Source organism: Dermochelys coriacea, chromosome 14 (genome assembly GCF_009764565.3).
Source record: "Dermochelys coriacea isolate rDerCor1 chromosome 14, rDerCor1.pri.v4, whole genome shotgun sequence".
NCBI lineage: Eukaryota > Metazoa > Chordata > Testudines > Dermochelyidae > Dermochelys > Dermochelys coriacea.
In genome coordinates, this window is record NC_050081.1 from 10,018,567 (window position 1) to 10,038,370 (window position 19,804).

General features: G+C 42.9%; 1 protein-coding gene and 1 long non-coding RNA gene across 6 annotated transcripts in view; one reads left to right on the forward strand and one right to left on the reverse strand.

Moving 5' to 3' along the window:
- RAB11FIP4 (RAB11 family interacting protein 4) overlaps positions 1 to 19,804 on the reverse strand; it is a 220,178-nt gene that overhangs the window by 40,291 nt on the left and 160,083 nt on the right. The window contains exon 1 of one of the 4 annotated variants that reach the window (XM_038371524.2): positions 4,051 to 4,257. The exons of 2 other annotated variants lie outside the window; for them this stretch is intronic. The gene's annotated coding sequence lies outside the window, so the exon portion shown is untranslated. Of the gene's footprint in view, positions 1 to 3,847; positions 3,996 to 4,050; positions 4,258 to 19,804 lie in introns of those variants that run through there. One more of the 4 variants, XM_038371525.2, reaches the window with a different exon arrangement.
- Positions 3,507 to 9,841, forward strand: LOC119842840. Of its 2 annotated transcripts, none has more exons than XR_005288820.1 (3): positions 3,507 to 3,596; positions 5,789 to 5,889; positions 8,162 to 9,841. It is a non-coding gene; the product is annotated as an uncharacterized LOC119842840 (long non-coding RNA). The 2 variants fall into 2 exon arrangements; XR_005288821.2 differs by lacking the exon at positions 3,507 to 3,596 and adding an exon at positions 4,340 to 4,501.

A 19,804-nucleotide genomic window follows, 5' to 3' on the forward strand; every position in this document is an offset into this window, starting at 1 on the left:
TCTCAAAGGGAGCAGATAGCCCAAACAGTGTGGAGAAGAGGAGAGTGAGCGTTTGTGTGGGAAGTGGTTATTCTTTTCTGATCTGTGATCTCCACTTCTTTAGTAGGGTGTTAAACATGCCTTTGTTGGGGCATTTTGTTGCTATTGTGGGGTTGTTGGGTTTTTTTTTTTTTTTTTGGCACACAAAGGAACCCAACTACAGCAGAATTCTAAAGTAGCATTCAATAGAAGACAATTATGCAAGTAATAAGCCCTTCTAGGCATAGTCTATCAGAGAATATAGCTAATTTAGCCTCTTACAAGCAGAAACTTCACCTTTCTTGTTACATCACTGTTTGTGTGAACAGCTGCCTTTTGTCAGAGTAATGCAGGGAAAGGGGGAGTTTTACTTTAGAGTTATGATTATTATTTATTTCATCATAAAATCATACAACAATAAAAAACAAGTCACCACTTCTGTACCGCATGGCTGAGAACATAGATTCATAGATACTAAGGTCAGAAGGGACCACTCTGATCATCTAGTCCGACCTCCTGCACAGCGCAGGCCACAGAATGTCACCCACCACTCCTATGAAAAACCTCACCCATGTCTGAGCTATTGAAGTCCTCAAATCATGGTTTCAAAACTTCAAGGAGCAGAGGAAGCCTCCCTCCAGTCAACCATGCCCCATGCTACAGAGGTAGGCCAAAAAAAAACCTCCAGGGCCTCTCCAATCTGCCCTGGAGGAAAACTCCCTCCCGACCCCAAACATGGCAATCAGCCAAACCCTGAGCACATGGGCAAGATTCACCAGCCAGATACCCAGGAAAGAGTTTTCTATAGTAACATGGGAGAGAGAATTTTAAATACCCCATTTAATATTGCAAAAGAGCAGAATGCATCCTAACACAACAAAACACTGCTGTCAGAATGCTGTTCTTCCCCATTTTCTTCTTTTGTTTGTTACACTTGCTTATTTTAAGCTAGGTCCCAATCCTGCAAGCTGTTCCATCTGGTTGAACAATTATACGCGAGCCTAGGTCATATGCACGATCATGGAGGAGCGGTCTATGTGGCCCAGCATGTAATTGGGGACAACAGATTACGGGGCTTCTTTATGTTAGAGTTTTAACCACCAGGGTTACTACAACAACATAGCTGCTCTACTGTAAACCCTATTGTAGACACTGCTCCAGTATAAGCCACAGTTTGCAGGAGGTTAAACTGTGCCAATTAGGGTGACACCAGATGTCCTGATTTTTTTTTTCCTTATATAGGCTCCTATTACCCCTCACCCCCTGTCCTGACTTGCTGTCTGGTCACTCTAGTGCCAATGCAGCACATCAACACTGGAATTTTGCAGTAGTGCAGCAGCTAAAGTTTAACAGTTAGTTTCAACACACATATTAAGAGTAGTTACACCACCATGCTCTGTGCAAACGTTTAACTGGAGCTTTACCACCATTCAAAGCCTGCCCTATTGCAGCCTTCACTTTATTTATTATTGATGGTAGTGACTATAGGCTCTGATAAGGTCCCCATAATTAGAAGATAGTCCCTGCCCTTAAGACCTTGCACTGTAGAATAGTTGCCTGTTCTTGTCTACACCATTGCTATTCAAGTCATATAGCAAGTCTGCCAAGGACTCCAGCAAAGAGAAGGAAACTGGAGCTGTCTACTCCTGAGATGCTGTATACTCCTGGATGTATTATGTGACACTGCACTCACTAGAGAGGAAGGGAACCTGGGGAAGATGAACAGTTTCAAACCCGAAGCATTTGAAGAGAGAACACCCCACAATTTCCATAGCACAAGGAGAAAATCTTGCCTTGGGAAACAAATTGGTGAGCAGCCCGTGTTGGTGAGGGCACAGCAAACATGATTAAGGATGCATTTTTGGTTGGGGCTATAGCTAGAGTTTATCTACACATGGACCCTCAAGAAAGTTAATCTGAATGACCCGTTCAAGTGGATTAGTTAAACGACATTAGAATACCGCATCCATACAGGGATTTAATCTGGATTAATTTAGCCAGTTTAAATGCACCTCTTTAGTTAATTTGGATTAATTTTCTGTGGGTGTCCCATGTAAACAAACCCTAGTTTATCTCACATTCGAGATCAAAGAGTCCCATCTAAACTCTGATACCTCTTAGGAGGGAGTAAGCTCTCAGTCCTTGCAGCTGTTTAAGATGGTGTTATTTGCTACAAGGCTGGGCTAACATGAAGTTACTGGCTATGCGGTACAGAACTCTCTGCCACAGGCATAACTGGGAGTGTAACCTTTAAAATGAAAGCAGAAGCTAAGGTTTGTAAAAATTATGCCCTAATATCCTCCCTAACTCCCCATTCACCATTTGCAGTGCCTGGTTTTTTTTTTAAACTCCTCACTTACTCTTAAAGATTATTTACTTAATGTTGAATGACTAATAGACTAGTTTAAGAAATATTATGCTGGGCCTGCATACAAACCACATTGTAATGCCCCACCTGTGAGAAACACAAATGCTAAAATCAGGACTATCACAAATTCTAGTTCCATCCACATAGGATATGCCTCTACCCTTCAATTTTAGTTGTTTTAATCATATTCACACACACAGCTGTAAGTGTAGTGCAGACATCTCTGTAGGTGTAATTACAAATATTTCTTTCAGAAGCTATTCAGAGAAGACAATCTACTCCACCAGCCTGCTTATCGAAGGTAGATACAATCATGGTTGTGATTGTGCTATTGAAAAAGGTTTTGAAAAGAAGTTATGGAAATCCCATTGGTTTGCCAATATAACAGGAGATGCCTATGATGCGGCCCCGAAATGCAGGCTACAATTTTGATACGTCTGTGGCCTTGATTCTAAACATAAACAGTAACTTTTTTAGCTTTAAACCTCAGACTCAGCAGCCCACAGTTATTTAAACTACCCCAAAATGACAGAGATTCAAATATTTCGGGGCACAGTGCGTTACCGAGATTGACTCGCTAGCAATGAGAAACCCAGGCACATGCCTTCACTGAAGCCCCCAGTTTATCATTTTTGAATGCTGACAGAATCCCCTACCGCTTTATGATTTTCCCATTTTAAAGTATTCTTGGAAAGCAACAGTAGTAGCCTACTGACACATTTATATTAGCTAAGGTCACCTGCTATTACTGGGGTGGGTTGTATGGGTGTGATTATTATTACACTTTCCAATTTCATGTAATTAGAGTGGTGGGGGTGGGGAGAGAAGAAAAAGTATGTATTGAAGCAGGCTAACAGTTTAGATATTTAAGTTTTATTGCCTGGATTTCTACCAGTTCAAAAGACATGATACAAGAAAAAAAAAAAAAAAACCACACAAACCCAAAACAAGCAGCAATCTGAAAAGTCATGGAACAGAGAGAAGCTTTCCCTTGCCCACTGCAAAAATAGCAAGCGTAAGTGACCCAGCATAGACCAAAAATAAAAATCTGTAGAAATTACATAATCTGCTTCCAGGCTGCAACCTGGTCATTGGTGTATTTATCACTAGACACACAGCAGCAAACTGACCACTCCTGACAGAGCTCAAGCCCCTCTCGAATTTCGCTTGCAAGCCCCAGACGCCTAACACTGGGGCCTCGGAAGAGCAGGTCAGTGCACTCCCCTCTGCCCCCACCCCCAGACTCGCTGAAGAAATGGAGCAAGCTCCTCTCCAAGCTCGGGGGAAGGGCTGCCAGCCTGGCAAGCAGCGAAGGGAACGAGGGAAACAAGAGGCGGCAGGTGAATGAAAGCCCAGCTCCTGCTCTCTCAGGGCCGTGGAGAACCAGCCCAAGTCTTTTCTTTCTCTCTGATCAACTGGGGGAAGCTAAGGAACAGCGAAGCTCTGCTTAGGCAGCCTTACCCAGGAGCAGCTACCCCCGACTCCAGGCCCAGGGAGAGACACAACCCTCGGCTTGTTACTCTCCAAACTTCCGCCTTGGTGTCACTCTGGAGGGAGGTGACTGCAACAACCTTCTCCCTCTCGGGTCCCTTTCTTCTTTTCCACCCAGTCGCTCTCTCTGCCTTTCCCTGCGCCTCTTTCTCGCCTCTCTCCCCCCGGCTTACCTGGAGGAAAGGAGGGATTCTCACCCCACTTCCAGCCCGGCGGAAGGGGGCAGGGAGAAGCAGCCGGCGCCCAGCGAGCTCGGAACACCCGCTCCTCGCTCAGCGGTAACACTCGCGAGTCTCCCTTCTCCCCACCTTAGGCAACAGTTAGTAGCGCGAAAGCCACGCCCCCCCCACTGGCGGTTGCTAGGAGAGCCGGGGTTTCATTGTATCCGTGCCGTGACCTCACAATGCTGGGTGTATGAAGATTCCAAAGAGGAGGGGCTGGGGAGGGTAACGCACTGCTCAAACTCAAGGCAACGGTTCGGAGGCCGGGGGCTGCTCCCAGGCTGGGGCAGGGCGAGTCCGGGGGGCGTTTTCAATCCAGGATCAAGGGAGATTTTAAACACTCAGCAAAAACCCCCTTTCCGGAACCACAGTAAATTGATCCAGATGGGGCATCTCGCACAGGGTGAGTTAGCCAGAGAACAGGTCTGTGTGTGGGCGTCTCCCACCCGGTTAGTGAGATACCAAACAGGCTTTTGTGGTAGGGTGACCAGATGTCCCGCTTTTATAGGGACAGTCCCGATTTTTGGGTCTTTTTCTTATATAGGCTATTACCCCACCCCCCAGTCCCGATTTTTCACACTTGCTGTTTGGTCATCCTATTTTGTGGGGAGTGTTTGGGTCAGCCTTGCAAAGCTGGCAGGACAAGTTACCAAACCAGATGCCAAATTCATTCAGCCTCCCTGACCTCGGTGAACGGATTCATTTGTTAATGGGCCATCATCATTCAGGTTCGGAGTGCAGGATCAAACAAACCAACCTTACCACACACACTTTCATGGTCTATATTCCTAAATCTCACAAGTTGGGAGGGAAATGCTTTCCTATCAAGACTACGTTTTAGACAGTTTTTGCAGTCTACCACTCTTATGAAAGGACAACAAGGAGACCGGTGGCACCTTAAAGACTAACAGATTTATTTGGGCATAAGCCTTTTGTGGGTAAAACCCCCCACTTCTTCACATGCACCTTATGAAAGGACCACTTTTTACAATTTGTTTTCAAAAACTCCCTTGTAATTTCTATTTGTAAATCTCCAGTGGTGCCTCTCACTTGATCTGAAAATATTTTAAAATACAAATGTTAAAACGTGGAGCTGCTTTGGCTTCCTGAGAATCTAAGTTTGGCTTTAAAAATAAAATTAAAAAGCCTGGATCTCACATGCATAATGTGGAGAGTGGCAAGAACTGAAACTTCCTTTGCTCTAAGAAAAGGAGTACTTGTGGCACCTTAGAGACTAATAAATTTATTAGAGCATAAGCTTTCGTGAGCTACAGCTCACTTCATCGGATGCATTTGGTGGAAAAAAACAGAGGGGAGATGTGTGTGTATATCAATCTCCCTTCTGTTTTTTCCACCAAATGCATCCGATGAAGTGAGCTGTAGCTCACGAAAGCTTATGCTCTAATAAATTTGTTAGTCTCTAAGGTGCCACAAGTACTCCTTTTCTTTTGCGAATACAGACTAAGATGGCTGCTACTCTGAAACCTTCCTTTGCTCTGAGGTACAGGTGAAAGATCTCAGATCACAGTGCTTAGCCAGCCAAATCAGGCTACGGCCACACTGTAATTGTCAAAGACAGTGATACCTGTTTCCTTCTTTTAGTAGAAGCAATTGCCTTTTTCAGAATCTTTTTCATTTTTTACCCTGGTTCCTGATTGTATTTATTTATTTATGCTCCCAAACAAATCAGAGAACACCATTATATTCGGAAGCAGCCCATGACTGTGGAGTATGTCCAGACTCCAGAGACTGGGGAAAATGAAGATCATGTGGTAAACAGAATGGTGGCAGGTAAGAAGGGATAAGTCAAGGAACAACTCTCCTAGATTGGGGTAGGAAGCTAGGTGGAAAGATATCAATTTACCCTGCTTGTCTCATGTCATGGCATATCTCTTAATGGTACAAGAGGATCATCAGTCACTCATCTGAAAAACTATTACATTCTTAAAGGGAAACTTTGAAACAGGGAAGGACAAAGGAATGTTTATAGGTGAGTTTCAGGAGGAATACTTGTTAAAGTTAATTGGCTACTATGGCCCTAGTCTTACAAAAAACATACATGCATGCTTAACTTTCATGTGAATAGTCCCACTGAAGTCAAGTGCATGTTTGAAGGATCAAGGCCAGGGGTAGCATTAGTAGCTCCACTGAAGTCAATTGGACTTTTTGGGGTGAGCAAGGCTTTGCAGGATCAAGCCCCGAATGAGAACCTCAAGTGGTATATTATACATTCGTTTTTATATTATTTGAGAATAAGATGAAACAAAAACATTATGCTGTGAATGTGATGCAATGCTATTTTGTATCATTTTAAAAATTGTCAGTATGATATAAAGGGAAAGATTTATGGATGTATGGCTTATTACACAATCTGTAACCCACTAGTCCCCTCTTTTTGTCCTTTGGCTGCCAAGGTGTTAATGGGCCACTCTGCCTTGAATGGTCCCTTACATATGTGCTAACTACTTATGCTAAACAATCTGTTCCATCTTGCATTTGCTGTGACCTGGGAGTTCCAGATCTGAAGAAGAGCTCTGTGTGGCTCAAAAGCTTCTCTTCCTCACCAGTAGAAGTTGGTCCAATAAAAGATATTAACTCGCCCATCTTGTCTCACAAATCAAAAGAAATATGCTTAGGACACTTAGCGTATTGTGTTCTTCCATTTGTTAGTCTCTAAGGTGCCACAAGTACTCCTTTCTTTTTGCGAATACGACCAACATGGCTGCTACTCTGAAACCTTCCATTTCATTGTAAGTAATGTGAGCAGCAGGAGAAAAGCAAAAAAATACAAAAGGAATCAAAACATTACAGAAGTTGTTACCCTTGGAATTCACTTTAGTTTTCTGAAGTTGTGCAACTTCCTTTTTCACAATGTCTCACCACAGTTGCATGCTAGAAAATATGGGCCAAAATCAAGAAATGAAAACAAAACATTAAAAAAAATCTGTTTCGGTGAGTTTGCATTGGATGACTCAAGCCCAGACAATAGTAGCACTGATCACCCTCTATAAATTCCAGTAATCAGACCAAATTCGTCCTTAGACACATACCACACTGAAGTGTATCATATGGCAGAATTCAGAGTAGCAGCCATGTTAGTCTGTATTCGCAAAAAGAAAAGGAGTACTTGTGGCACCTTAGAGACTAACAAATTTATTTGAGCATAAGCTTTTGTGAGCTACAGCTCACTTCATCGGATCCAAAGGACTTCATCCGATGAAGTGAGCTGTAGCTCATGAAAGCTTATGCTCAAATAAATTTGTTAGTCTCTAAGGTGCCACAAGTACTACCTTTTCATATGGCAGAATGTGGCCCAAAGGAAGTTGAAAAACAGCAATAACAATTAAGGAGTTGAACAAGAGAAGACTGATCCAGTATACAATTATTCCCTGTAAGCTGGCCACATTCTGAAACCTGCTGTCAGCCCCCCACCCCACCTGCCCCCCATTAACTGAGGCATTTTAAAACAATTGTGAAGTCTTGCTGATATTACCACTGAAAGAGCCATTACTGTATTTTTAACTCTAGTTCTTAGCTATAGACCCCAGTTAAGCAAAATATTAAATGCTTTAGATTTACATGCTAAAGTCCCTATAGTAACACCTAGAAGCCCAACCAAGATCTGGACTCCATTGTGCTAGTCACTGGACCCACACTATAAGAGGCTGTAAATCCTTTGGGGCCCAGACTGTCTATGCAGACAAGACAGAAAAAGGGTGGGAGTGAAACAGAAGTACAGAAAAAGGAACTGACTTGCCCGAGGTCACACAGCAAATTCATGTCAGCGATAGGAACAACCCACATCTACAGAGTCCAGTCCAGTGCCCAGTTCACTAGATGTATTGAATCAAGGCCATAGGGAATTCTGAAAGATTTCAAGGATTCACATAGTGGAGGGTTCTGGTTCAGGGAATCATGCAGGGAATTCTGGTTATTCAGAAATTTCTCTCTTTCCCCTCATACTTCACCATCTTTTCCAGTTTTTTGTTATTGTTTATTTCTACATTCATATATGTTTTACTCAAACCGTGACATCCTTTCTATTGGCTTTTTTTCCCCTCAGTCCATCAAAGCTTTCTAAGCCTCATTGAGAGAAAAGAATGAATGGAAACCCAAAACTTCTGAGAGCTCTTAACACACTACAAATGGAGTTTAGAATGGAGTATATCACTGAAGCTGGACTATACTGATGTCTGTTTGCCATGCAAATCCATTCACTGTCTTAAAGTTGCATGCTACAGATGCTGCCTGAATCTGTTCTCATTTTCATAATAGAGGATGACCCTTATAAATTAAAAATTATTCTAATTCAAAAGAAAGAAAGAAAATTAAGAAATTAATTAGCTTCAACCTTTTTGTGCAAAGCCTAAAGCAATTAACAGAACTAGCTTCTTCTGAAACTGTTTAATCTGTTTAACAAAAGACTGAAAATACTTCCTTTTCTGATGAGGGATGGGAGACATTGCTTCAGATCTAATCTGAGGTTTAATTTAATGAAGGATACTAACATTGCAAGAAAGAAACATGCACATCAAGCCAATATACACTATTGTTCACATATATACAACTAAGCTGCCTATTAGGCCCCACTCCTGCACTAAGAACTCCATGCTCAGATCCTTGCATTCATAGTGAGCCCTCCAGGATATGTCTAACACTGCAACTGGGAGCAAGTCTCCCAGCACAGATTAACAGACTCAAAATAGCAATGTGTGGCTGGTGCTCAGGCTCTCAAGACCACCTGAACCCCTATGCTTGAGAGCCCAAGCTCCAGAGCCGGAACATCCACAGTTCAGATCTGCAGAACATAGCGTTTTTCCTTAGAGTGGCATTTCAACACACATGAGCCTTATTCTGATCTCACTTACACTGGTGCTACTCAATTGGCTTTGAGTAATGAAGTTACTCAGTTTTTAAGGTCTGGCTTGACAAAGCCCTGGATGGGATGATTTAGTTGGTGTTGGTCCTGCTTTGAGCAGGGGGTTGGACTAGATGACCTCCTGAGGTCTCTTCAAACCCTAATCTTCTATGATTCTACTCTCAATAAATAATGGTGTAACTAAGAGCAGAAATTTGCCCACATATCTTTTTCCATTTGCTGATCTAAAATAATGGTGGAGCATTTTTTATGAAAGGTCTGGAAGGAGTTGAAACTTTCATTCCTTATTAAACAGAAAACTTCTCGAACCTCTTTGCCTTACAGGGCTCAGTTTGAAAGAGATGATTGTATGTCATAGTCATTCCAGAATAAATAACAGTCATAAATAAAACAACTACTTGCATAGTACATTTTTTCATAGCTACCCCACAGATACAAGTAGGAAATGTCTTTGTTGTTATTATTGATTATATCCAGTATTACTTTAAGGTACACAGTGCAATGCATTTGTATATATTTGTAAAATGATTACTAGATCCAGCTATATTCTTTAATAACTTGTGCTGACTGATGTGTACAAGTAATAAATGTTTAACAGATGATAAGATAAAGCCAATTGAAAAGGATATTATCTTAAGATATGAAAGTTAAGACAATGTATACTAATGTTTAATATATGAATTCAGTTTATTATGAAGTATGCTACCCAGGGCTGTGTAATGTATTACATAGCAATAATTAAGAATTTATAAATGTCTTGTTGATATAAAGTGTTATTGAACAAAATTTCTATAAAATATATGACTCTTAACCATTCACTGCGTGCTAAGGCATGGCTGTATGAAAACATTATTAAGCAATAAATATAACCACCAGATAGGCCCATCTCTCTTTCTTATTAAAGTTAATTCTGATTACGCGTTGATTGTTATGCTCTGTCTTTCCTTTCCACTGATATGAAAGTTCAGTTCCTGCATATTTCACAATTACATAAATATGTGTTGTTAATATTTTTTCGGTTTGTGTTTTTTGTCCCTTATGGAGAGGAATGCAGCGCAAACTGTACTGGATGAGCACCGCTGCCTTCTCCTGGAAGGAAGCAGAACTCCACAAGTGTGTGTCATAGACACTTTATTGCTAACATCTAATAGCAAGATGGTAGCCATGCACCTGAGATGGAAGGGGTAAGGAGCGCCCACCTGCATGGCCTGTGCAAAGCTGCCCAGAATAGCAAAACCTGCACTTGGGAATGCAGAGGCTGCTACCAAATTGTTCTCTGCCTCTACTGTACAGGGAGTATCAGAACATGGCTCCAGCCCAATTCCCTAATGTGTTGCTCTCCTAGAAAGAGGTTTCACAACTTACTCTCCCTTTGGTGCAATGGGGGAAGTCCAGGAGAATGCCTCCCAGTGCTCCCCTCCCCCGCCCCTATGGGTGTTATGTCTCCCTCAGTGCTGCCCCTTACAATGGCCTTACAGGCCCAATGGACCTCTATCAGACTTTCTCCTTTAGCCCAAGAAGTAAGGGGTCTGTGTTTCTGGAGGATCTGACTTCTGTCCCTTGTCCCTGTGAAGTTCCAAGTGGCCATTGTATTTGTGCAGCTTATTGATGACCAGGGGGTCTCAGATAGGCGCAGATTTGCAGCAACACATTGCAAGCTGCATGGTACCAGAATAGCTGGCTCACAGGTCCTTATGTTTACTTATATTGGCAAGTGATTGAATAGTTCCCAGGAGTGAAATCCCATGCATGAAAATGGGCAGTTACCAACTCTTTGGCACTCAGGTAACATCCTGGCAAAGTGGCTCAGTTAAAAGCTCCTGAATCAAAGTAGCATTGATGCTCAAAAGTACAGTACTATTTTATTCTTATCTAGTTACCAACATGGTCCTCATCCCCCTAATAGCTGAGTGTCAAGGGCAGTCTACCCTTCTGCAGAGAGTTGGTATATAATAAGCCAAGCAGGATGTCCAGATTAGTACACTATTGACTTATCCTATAGCACACGAGGAGATTGTGTGTGCGCACGCACATGTACATGCATATAGACTTTTAGCATCAAGTGCTTTGTAGTGTCATAAATTGAATCATCTTGTTTCTGTTTTTTCAAAAAGCTGTACAATGACAAAAAATGTCTGTGCTGTGCCCAGCTGTAAGGCACCTTCCTCTCTAGAAACACTGCCAACAGCAATAGGTCAGCCTCCCTCTTCGCTCCGTTTGGGTCCTTTTCTAAATTCAGCCCGCTAAACATGCTGCATTCAAAGTGCTGTGTATTTTGAATCTTGTCCAGTACCTATTGTGAGTTGAGCAGAGGAGCCAAGGTTAATTTATGATGATGCCATTTGTCTTGCTGTTCATACACACTGGTCTCTTGGAGCAGCCTGCAGTGGTTTGCATTACTCAGCATTTCATACTCTGCACCATAAACCCTGGTGCAGACATTGTGCTAGAGTCTCACCCAACCCTGGGTGGGGGTCATGATCCTGGGGATATTCCTGCAACGGCAGGATTTTAGCATTGTTTGGATGGGCTACTTCACACCATGCCTCGGAGATGGGAAAATATCATTATCCTTATACTACAGAAAAGAAAACTGAAGCACATCCTGGGAAGTTTTCAGTGCCCTCGCTCCTGTTGACTTTGATAGGAGTGGAAAGCCCCCAGTACCTCATAGGAAGTGCTCAGCAGAGTCCTGAGAAATTAAAGGGCAAAACTTTCAAATTTGGGTGCTTAGAATGATGCAGCTAAATCTAAACGTAGGGGCCTAAATTATACCTGGCTTCACTTTTGGAGGCGTTGACCAATTTCATCTCCCATTGACTTCCAAATCTCTTGCCTGGTAAATATTTCACAGAATAAGGCTGTTGAAAGGTTCACTGTATGATGCCTTGCAGATCTCATACAAAGCCCTGCAACTGTTTTGGTAACCTCTTGAGTTAAGGCTGGCGCCTCCTTCCCTATCACCCCCTGAACAGAGCCCTATACTGGAGTCAGAAGGAGAATTGTTTCTCTGAAGTCCACCAGCTTTTCTCTTGTAGGCTAGTTATGATAATGACAAGAAACTGGAGCTGAAACATGAGGAGCGGAACCTAATTAATAATGAAGATAATGAGATCATCAGATTGTATAGGCCAAAGACATATCTTAATTATCTCCTGAAAACTGGCAACTCCATTCATGCTTCAAGCGCCTTTAATCAATCTCTCTCTGCCTGAATATGTGTGATTACTTAGCACATATACTTATGTAACAATATCTTTTTGTTTTTAACTTCCCTAACTTCTCTTCAAATCACTAATGTAGATAACTGCCCTGCTTAAAAGAGCATGTAATGTTCCAGACCACTAGTTACAGTTGCCCTGAATTCTGATCTCATTTCCACCCATGTAAATCAGGAGCTACTCCTTTGAAGCAAATGGAATTTGATGGGTGTAAATTATTATTGTTATTAAAGTTCTGTATGCTTGTGCCTAAGAATCAGTCGAGAGTGGGGCTCCATTGCGCTAGGCATTGTGCACACACAGAGTAATTGATGGTCACTGCCCCGAAGAGCTTACAATCTAAAGAGACAAGACAGACCCAGGGTGGAGGAAAGGGATGTAACGCAAGCAGAGTGAACAAGGGGATGGCAGTAAACACCATATTAGTTCCAAAAATTTTGGGGCAGGGAAGTTAGTTAGGAAGGAACAAGCTAAATAGAAAGAAAACTGAAAGGCAAGAGGACGTTGAAGGGAAGGGGTGAGGGGGACAGGGCAGGGAGAAGAGGGTAAGTGGGGTAGGTGAGGAGTGAAGAGATTCTGAGGAAGGGCTTTCTAAGGACTAGCCTGGTCACTGGCACAGGCTTTGCTGATGGGGGGGTTATGTTTGTGGTCTCTCGCCTCTTGTGACAGTGAGTTCCACAGCCTCTCATTTCTTTCATGAGCCTCCTCCAATTTCATCGCTCTGATGAGACACAGATGTTAGGTCATGGGCAAAAAGGAAAAGTGGGTCTCTATGGCCTAGATCTTCACAATTATCTAGGTGCCTAACTCCCATTCATTTCTTTGTGAGTTAGGTGCCTAAATACCTTTGAAGATCTGGGCCTAAGGATCTGATCCAGTGTGTAGTGCAGACAATGGAAAGTCTCCTATTGATTTCAACGGGCTTGGGCTCATGTGCCAAGACAGCTAGGGCCATTCCCCTGGAAGGCTTTGTATATGGAGGACAGGGATCTGGAAGTGGACTTTGTATTCCTTGGCGAGTCAATGTGCAGGTGGGAGCACTGGTGTGGTGGCTAAGCAGACATGCTGCAGCATTTTGTACCAGATGGAGCTTTTTCAGACATTTCTGCAGTTCTCTCCCCTCCCCTCTGCCTCTTTGCATCTCCCAGGACAAGTTGAGGAGTTTGGCTCTGAAATCCAGTGAGCAGCAGTATCATCAAACGCGGAAATGTCTCCCGTGGAACGCTGATTCTGTTAAAAAAAAACAAAACCAGACCCAAGCATCTGCAAACAGACTTATTTTAGCAGCTGATGTTCCAATTTAGTTTTTTACCCCGTGGGGGCCTAGTCTCCCTTTGATTCCCATCACCATGAATAAGAGCAGAGTGCTTGCTTGCATACTTGGGAATAAAGCAGACAATGTGGCAAATCAATGAGCATGTTCCAAATAAAGGGTTTTCGATAGACTTTCCCTGTAAAGGCAACGGTAGTGGTGGGGGGAGAGGCATTAGTATCAGCTCCGCAAATCTATACAAAAATTGGCCCAAACGATACTCTGTCCAATTACATTTTAAAGCTATTTCAGGGAACTGAGCCCTAACATTTCTAGGGATTAAGGGGCTCACAACCTCTCTGTTGCCAGTAGGTTAAATTTGAGTTGCCTAATGAGACTGTATTTGGAGATTGTCTGTGTTCCTCTTCAGAAGCTTGGGCAGGCTGCGGTCGGGTCGAGGCATCAATACAAATGATTCCAAAGGCCAGATTATGGAACGAAGACAGGCAGCCCCTTCTGACAAGCAGCTGATTTGTACTTTTCGTTGCATCTGCAGACCTGGGTCATGAAAGCTTTTCATTTCAGTGTTTGAAGGGGGCCTCTTAATAGTGGCGGTCAGTCTGGAGCTAAAGAGCCTTTTGCAAAATCATCATGAAAATTTACCAGCTCGGACACAAAATCTATTTCATCCTCCATTTGCCAAGATGGTAAAGAACTGCCCAAAACAAAAGCAAACAAATGCTGTTTTACTTGTCCATTGCGGGGAAAAAACAAACAAACCCCTCAGACAAACAAACAAAAACATGCCCCATGTGAACAGGCCAGCAGGATTTTGCAAGGCTGGACTGGAGTATAACAGGGAGAGGGTGGGCGTTTAAAAGAAAAGGATCTGATTCTATAGGACTTTTTAAAAAGCAATTTGTCTTCTTTGTAAACTACAGAGCCAGATTGTGCCAGGGCCTTGTGTGGGTGTGGCAAGGGGAAGGATACAAAGAGCCACGCTTCACTTGTGCCGACCTCCACCAGGACTAGATATGACTCCGAACACTCTGCTCTCCTGAGCACTGTCACTCCAGGAGCTCCACCCCAAAGGGAGCCAGGAGGAGGCGGAGCCATGGTTCTACCACCTGCGCCAACTGGTGAGCTGACCAGATGCACCTTTGTGCAGGCTGGTGCAACGTGTGCACTTTCCTTGCATGCTGAGGTGCTCCGGAAATAACTATATCCCATGATGCCACTGGGGACTCAAGGCGGTAATCCTTAAAGAGGCAAAAGTCCCACTGACTTCAATGGGAAGCAAAACCACCACTAACTTCCAAGAGAGCTTTGTCAGCCTACGGCACATGGGCTCAGGCCTTTGTTGGAAGTTACGTGTTTCTGTATGTATTTTTGCTGATGAAACACAAACACACAAGAGGAACCCTGGGTGGAAACCTAGCTCTGACCATGAAACTGGGAACAGGGGGGTTGTGTTTGGGGAGCAGAAGTACATCAGCTGTACATCTCAGTGGAGGAGGCAAAGCTGCACTGCTTAGACAAGAGATGGAGGCGTAGCCAAGAGTGGTCACACCCACATCCTGCTTTGTGTCTGGCAGCGTTTACCAGCTCCGCTGGACCGTTCGTGCTTTCTGGCAATCGACACGGTAATCTGAATTAGGGGAGATTTCACGGCTATCAAGGAGCCCGTTGAAGGCAGTGCATCTGGGCTGTCCCGCCCCAGTGAGCGCAGTCAGGCAAGGTGCATGAGGGCCAGAGAGAAGAGGCAGACAAGTCAGCCTCAGATCTGGTGGTCCCATTGTTTCTCGGGGGACAGGGTCATTATAGGGACAAGCTATTATAAGGGAGCACTCACGCGGAGTAATTCACTTTTTGTTTTAAATCAGAGATGACATGACAATGAAACGTGCACTGAGGGCCACCTGCAAGAGACAACCCCCATCTTCAAGGACCACTCTAAGCAACCCCAAGACTTCCAGTACAATTTAATTGGAGACAACATACCAGATCCCCCCAAACTGGCACAGGGACTTGCAGAAGCCAGTGTGTACCTGGGGTGATATTCTAAGAGGGGCACAGTACAGAGGTTGCAGTTGAGGGGGAGGGAGAGCTAAGGTGGCTTTACGATACCTTTGCACTTTCCCCATGGTGGGCTGCTCTACGGGCTGCAGAGACCTCTGGTATAGCTCAAGCTGCAGGGCTGTGTAAGTTACAGTGGATCCCCCTAGGCTGCCCTGTGGGCCACAGCACTGCTGCCCTGCCACATCACGTATGCCAGGACTTTCTAAGGGGATCCTTTATGGCTCTCTTCTACAGTACCTCCCTGGCTGGAAATGAGGCTGTTGGAGCTTTTACCAACCACAAAGGGGCCAGAGAGGGGTGAGCCTGGAGTATATCTGGTCCTATTTCTAAAGGGCACTTGGTTTTGCTGGTCCCTTGAGTGGTTCACTTAAGCCAGGTTGTGTTGTTCTGTAGGTTTCTACATTTCACTTGAACCATAAAGAAGAATTGCCAATTGTAAAATGTATCACATGGAAAGTTCAGTGCCAAGTGCATCTCAATGGCATGTTTATGTGTATATAAAATTAGCCCCAAGTTCGTACAACTGTGATATAACCAATTAGTAATGGAAAGAAAAAAGGAAACAGAGAGCGAGGACAGGAATAATGGACAAATTCTTGATAAGTAATATAACAAACCATCAAATTGGCCAGAGGTCACAGAGTTCTATAGTCCACCAGTAGCTACAATCAATACAAGGGTAAGATGAGAAGAGCATGAGCAAAATTAATGCCTAGTGTTACTCAAAGTCATCGTATATCAGATGTATAAACTGGTCCCGACTGCATGAGGGCCTGATCCTATGAAGTGCTGAGGACCTTTGAGTCCGACTCAGCACATGATCAGGCCCTGAATTTGTACTCACTGGTTTCGTGAAATGATGGTGATTGTTTGTGTTCCCTGTATATATAGAATTCTGTCTGGCATCAACAAAACTGAGGCAGCTGCTTTCCAGTGACAATGCTTTGGTGAGCGTTGGTATTGTAAATATGGGACAGGAGCATGGTGTGGTGGTCTGGAGATTTGGGTCACCTAGTCTAAAGGGATTCTTTCTGCTTCTGATTGCACCTTTATTTCACTGATGTCTTTGTATATTGTTTTGCTTCAGAGGGAGTGAGCCTGTAGCTAGAGAAGCTGGGAGGGTTTTTTTAAATAGAGAAAAACAAATCTACAGAAGGATCTAAAGAAATACACATTCTCTGAAGGCCTTATCTCCAACATGATGCGTTAGAATAGCACTAGGGGCCAGATCTTGGTGCTGCTGAGCCCCCTCAACTCCCATTGATGTCAGTGGGAATTGAGGACACTGCACCATGATGGAGGTACTTGGAACCTTGCAGGATTGAATCCTAAACTCCTTCCATTTGGGGGGACATTCTGCATTGCTTGTTCAACCAAAACCCATTGGAATCATTGCAGTTTTGGCTGCATAAGAAATGCGGAATTAGACGCTTGGTTAAGAATGCAGGAATTGGCTCCCTACCATATTTCCATGTGGATCTAGGACTCTGAGACAGGCCAGGGGCTTTTATTTCAGGATTACTGCCAACATCAGGAATAATCCAGCTGTGCTGAAACAGCCCATGTGAATACAAATAATTTTATGATCCTTTGCTGAGGCAGTAAAATCTATCTTGAAATAAAATCATATATTATTTTCTCCCCATTATGGCTGGGATGGGGGCTAAATCCTGGGCACTGCCAAGCAATGCCGAAATCAGAGGGCCTTGCAGGTCCTCTGCACCTCTCAGGATCTGGCCCATTAAGTGTGTAACACACAAAACTCTTGGAGTTTACAAGACCATCTTGGGAAATGAGGTTTCAGTTTTATTAATGCACTAAAAGCATCCATGGATAAAACGTGCAAGCCTCTTTTTAGGCCAGGAAAATGCCACCAGGGGACTCTCGGGACTCATCTTTTCAAATGCTGATTGATACCTCCTTGTCCGTTTTAATAAGAGGCAGCAACAGAAAAAAAGTGTGCCATGTGGTCTCAATAAAGCAGAGCCTGTAGCAATCAATAACAGAAACAATCTGCACTTACTTGCTTGTAGAATTTGCCTTTAGCAGAAGCAGCTATAAAACCAAACCACTTGAGACCTCCCTTCACTGCTTTGCTTCTCTTGGGACAATGAACCCACTGTACTCAAAGCTCATCTGTATATTTTATAATTTCCGCTCTGTTTAGACTGACACCTTGACCATAAATCACATGATGATAATGATCAGCTGGTTGATCCTGACTCTACCATTTATTGTAACTGGACTGACAATGGGTATTTTTTTGTATGCAACATGGACATTATTTTGTCTGAAGTTCTATGATCTTTCATATATATAATTTGTTCCCTATTAGCTGATTAAAATAGATATTAAAATACTTGTGAAGAGAAATATTTTGAAACCAGAAAGCGCTAACACATCATGCACAATTCCAAATATACATCAGTACAGTAGTTATTTAAAATATTTCTGTGGAGGACACTCAAAAACTCTCTCCCCACCATAAAAACTTTATCTCCCTTTGTAAATTTTGAAGAAGAGTGTATTTTCCTCACCCCTGAGTATTTTTCTCAAATAATACTTTTGTCAGTATAGGGAGGTACACATTGTATACTGTTAAATACTTGGTTTCTAATTGGCTACCGTGTATGTACATTGCCGGATGGATGGAAGTGGAAATTGAATTGGGGTGGGGCTTAAGGGAGCTAAAATATGAGTATGGTCCATTCATTCATCATTGCCTCCGGAAAACCGATCCATGTCCAAAGCAAATTTCTCTCTTCTCTTCAGTTAAATCTCCATATACATCTCAGAAGCCTGGCAATATGTAATTCCGATCAATTAAATTATGCTGTACATCAAAGTTTTATTTCTGTGGAAAGCTGCAGCAGAGATGTAATAAAATGTACAATACGTTCCAAAGGAGGACAGGGTCTATGAGATTTCGGATCATCTAGAAAATGCATTTTCTTTTTTTAAAATCAGCTTGATAAACAATATATATCAAGGAAGAGAAATGTAACGCCTCAAGCACTTTAATGTGTCTTTGATCAATGAATTTATACAACTGTTCACACCACATACCCTGTAAATTCAGACAGAACATACTGATGCTATTACCATCAACCATAGCATCTCTTTTGTACTCTAACTGTGTGTTTGTGTGTCCCTTACTTCTGAGGATGGAGGAAGGTTGGTGGGTAAGGCACAGGACAGGGACTCACTGTGACCTTGGAGGAGTCTCTTGATTGCCACGTGCCTTTGTTTCCCATCCTTAGAATAGTGATTGCCATGTGCCTTTGTTTGCCATCCCTAGAATAGTGACAAAAGTATTTGCCCAGGCAAGAGGATTGTTGTGAGGATTAATTGAATGTTTGTGAGGTACAATGTTCACAGGGCATGTTCAGGCATCTCTCTAAAAATGAACCACCACCAAACTATTAATATATGGAGAAAAAACCTATAGAATCTGAATAGTGTCTGCTAGACATTTCATAATGATTTTCAAATTCACATCTATATAGTGGGATAATACTAAATAAGGATAGTTTAAAATTCATATATGTACAGTGTTATCATCAGGTATGTAAAGAGGATTCTAGCCTGACCTCTTCGAGATATACACAAAACCAATCATTTACAAGCTAAGCATTCTGGATGGTTGTAATCCACAGCACATTCCCTTACCTCTGAGATTTAGTAGTTCCTATTTCGCAAGTTGTATTCACATTAAAATCTGGTAAACTGGCTATTTCCATCAGCTTTACACAGTGCAAGTGAACATGCAGTAAGTCAATCTTCTGCAACTATAGACAGGCAGCCATACAGGATGACAAATCAATACTTTCCATGACACTTCATTTGGCCAAACTCTGATCTCTTGTTCAGAACCTTTGTTTTCAAAAACAGAGAGTAACTGCCAATGCATGGTGATGAGATTCATTGCAGGCCACAGATGCACAGTAAGAGAAGAAGAGAAGGGAGATAAAAATGGAAAAGAGAAAAAGTAAATACAATTCTTTGCCAGATCACCATAAGAAGGAGCTTTGGCTACCACAATCTCCAGAATGAAAAGAGGAAAGAAAGAAAAGAGGATGAAAAAAAACTCTTGGCCAAATCCTCACTAAATGGAATCATAGGCACACCAATCAACAGATTCTTTTTTGTGCATTAGATTCTGACATCTGTCAGTGGCCGGAGTGATGTCAGAGGCGAGCTAGAGCTATCACTGCCAGCTCTATGAAAAATCAAAAACTAAGTCAACAGTTTACAGCGGTGTGCACAAGGGAGGGC